The sequence below is a fragment of the Musa acuminata genome, chromosome BXJ1-3 (genome assembly GCF_036884655.1).
Source record: "Musa acuminata AAA Group cultivar baxijiao chromosome BXJ1-3, Cavendish_Baxijiao_AAA, whole genome shotgun sequence".
In the NCBI taxonomy this organism is placed as follows: Eukaryota; Viridiplantae; Streptophyta; class Magnoliopsida; order Zingiberales; family Musaceae; genus Musa; species Musa acuminata.
Genome location: NC_088329.1, coordinates 34,212,495 through 34,215,862, shown reverse-complemented (window position 1 = coordinate 34,215,862; position 3,368 = coordinate 34,212,495). Strand labels below are relative to the sequence as shown.

The window sequence follows — 3,368 nt, the reverse complement described above, 5'->3', positions numbered from 1 at the left end:
TTGGGGCGTGCCAGGCCCATGCAACAGTGCAATGCATGGGCGACGCGTGAGGGTCCTAGTAGCAAGCCACTACGGTGAACCCTCCCCCCACAAGAAATTAATTTAATATCATGGTGGATCGATAACCCACATATCAGATATTAAACTGATAAGAACAGATACTACACTTGATCTTAGCCAAAAGGCCGAGAAAGGTATGAGTTTGTCATTTGTAGTGCCCCTTCTTTTATACCGCTCTCATCTCAACGGAGAGCCATTACTAACCGATGTGGGATTATTTGTATACATCATCTCAACCGAGAGCCCTTTCTTTTATACATTTGACGTTTCATAAGCATGATAATAGTAAGTATTGTTTGTATCAATTAAATTTGATACGGATCTATATGCATAAAATGTCTTCAGGTATAATCGAGAGGTTTAGACGATCAATCTTTCATAAAAATGAAGATGAGTAAAATTTTTAATGTGCTCCATATGAAATAATAAGATAAAATAAAGAAAAAGGATTGCAAGCGATTGCAGCCATTTACATGGAATGAGGTGCATGGTTGCAATCTCCCATGCAAGGTGCGATGTGGAGGAAAGTTCTATGATCTCCCCTTATGCCTATATAAGATGTTAAGATGCAGAACGAAGGATTCCCGTGCAAAGAGGAATATAGAGAAAAAAAAAAGAAAAGAAGAAAGAGAAAACAAAAAGTGACGAGAGAGAATTATTTTTGTTCTTTCCTCTTTGGTTTATCCCTTTTGTGAATTTTTATTTTTCTATTTCTCCTATTCAAGATAGAAGATATAATGTTTCTTCTTGTATTAGAGAGAAATTTTTACTTACATTTTTTTTTACGATGAATACATTCTAGTTTGGCCGTGAATATTTCCCTCAACCAATTGAGAATTTTATCATGTTATATATTGGTGTTATTATTTTAATTATTTTTTATATTCGATTTTATTACACTAGATTGATACTATTTACTCACATCCGTTTTTACTTTTAATTTTTATTTTTTAAATAATAATATAAGAGACAAAGGTTCAAAAAAATTAAAGATTATAGAGTTATTATTCATGATAAATTGGGAGAGTCAATTCAAGCAAGAATGCAAATCAAGTAAAAGTAAAATAATAGTAATAAAGTTTTAGATCGAAAAGTTCAATGAAAATAATTTCTCCCTAAGATGAAGATAAGAGCAATTCTAACAAACGATAATTGTTTGATGGTAATTAAAGACGGATTTAAAGATTTCACAAATGATAAAAAGTGAAAGGAGATGGGTGACAATACAATTGCTATATTATACCCGATATCAATAGACGGAGTTTTATCTGGTATCACAATCAAGACAATAACAAAGGAGATATAGAATACTCTCACAAGGTTATATGAAGTCAAAGTCACTTACAACATGATCTTCTTTAGGAAAATGTTTTACACTCGTTGTATATTCGAATCTATATCGTAACGAATCATATCAATGTTAAATCTTAGATTTTAATGATGAAATTAATTGATGAGTTTATGATATAATGTGCTATTTGAGAAAAGCAATGCAAGACTAACTTCGATCAGAAAAGATAAAATGATTGAAGCAAGAAAAATCATATATAGGGTCGAAGTTAGAAAATGAGCATAGAGCCGGAAGAATCGGATGTTACGCCAAGTTCGAAAGTTGCGGGAGTCAACTTGCTAATAAATCGAGCGATACGTCGAAGGTTCGAACGATGTATCGGAAGTTAGTCGGGAGTTTGGATGAATAAATGACAAGCCAGACAACTTAGATTTACTGTCTTATAATTGTTTAAGTCCTTATTATCGAAGTTAAGTCTTAATTTGAGTTAAATTTAGGTGTAACGCTACTAACTCAATTATGGACCAACTAGGCTTGAGTTAGGACTGTTTTGAGCCAAGTGGAAGGCTCTTTCTACTAGTCATAGATGCCTTATAAGTTAATCATAACATGTGTGACATAACACATAGTCTTTTTGTTTATTATTATTATGGTATTTTTTCACTTTGTATTGCTTGTTGCATATATTGTGATGTCAATGAATCTGTGTAATAAGAATCGGATTATGATGAGATCACGATAATGAGACTGATTCACCTTTAAACATAGACTTTAAATAATCCTAGTCATAGGTTACTCGAGAGGGACATTGAGATAACTGAACAAACTGGTATACTATATACTCGTACATATGATGGAGGCGGATGGTCTTATAGTTGCTCGTGTAGGGACACCAGAAATACAGTGTAGGTTCTCATTGGAGAATGAGTTCACTGATTGATCCACTTACAGAATATTGGATGGTTGATGATACCTCATTGTCAAACAATGATTTCGTCATCCTAGTAGTGTACCTTGTCCTTAGACTTGAGATATCAAGGATGTCCTATATGAGTAATCCACTCTTTGATACCAGACTTATAGGTTTGAAAGTTCCAAATCTAGTACAACCGGTCATTGGGAGTGGTAATCAACCTTACGAGGGCTATTAAATGTTGATAGAGGATCATCCGCTCTCGGTATCATGAGAGGAATATCCTGTGTATTCTTGCTCAGACAAATCCTTAGCTAATGTCATTCAGAATGAGAGAGAAAGAGTTCTGAGAATTCGATTAGAGTGAGACTCGAGGAGAAACCATATGGGCCTGACAGCACCATGCTCAATATACGATCTCTGGAATATTAGATGGATGAGAGACTATGGATATACGGTAATTGAGGATAGATAAGTTCAAAGGATTATATTCCATTATATAGCATAAGGACACTTGAACTCCTTCATCCAATCAGATAGATCTGTAGAAATTCAGAGATATACAATCTCCCTAGGTAAAACACTATCTTACATGTGAATTTAAGTTTTGCGGGTTTTTATACACCAATCTTCACATGACCATGAATACCTTTTTGAAAATTTTGAGGATTTTTATTTTTTGTTCTTCTACTACGCATGTGATGTCACTCTTAGATTTCCTAATAGTGGTATCAAAGCCAGTTTTTATGCGAAAGATTGATTTTAAATTGCGTGTGTTATGTTTTAAGAAGAATTTTATCGTTAAAATTGTTGACACAAAAGGCGAGAAAGAGCAGCAACTTTTGCTACCCTTACTACGCTTGCAGAATGGCCAAATGCTGCTTACAGCCTAAGCTACACTGACCGACGACCGATAGCCTGCGGGCCACAGGTAGGCAACTGCACAAGCGACACCTACGGGTGCTCCGTTGGGAGAATAAATTATTAAGAGTGTGGATCTGATCCATTATGATGTGGATTCTAATATACGACAAGAGCAAAACATTTTCTTTAAGATCATATTGTAAGTGACTTGGCTTCATATAACATTATCAGAGTATTCCA

At 34.5% G+C, this 3,368-nt stretch overlaps 1 non-coding gene across 1 annotated transcript; it reads right to left on the bottom strand.

Moving 5' to 3' along the window:
- Nucleotides 1-198, bottom strand: LOC135639393 (U2 spliceosomal RNA). The gene has a single exon (XR_010496917.1). It is a non-coding gene; the product is annotated as a U2 spliceosomal RNA (small nuclear RNA).
- Nucleotides 199-3,368: the final 3,170 nt, after the last annotated feature.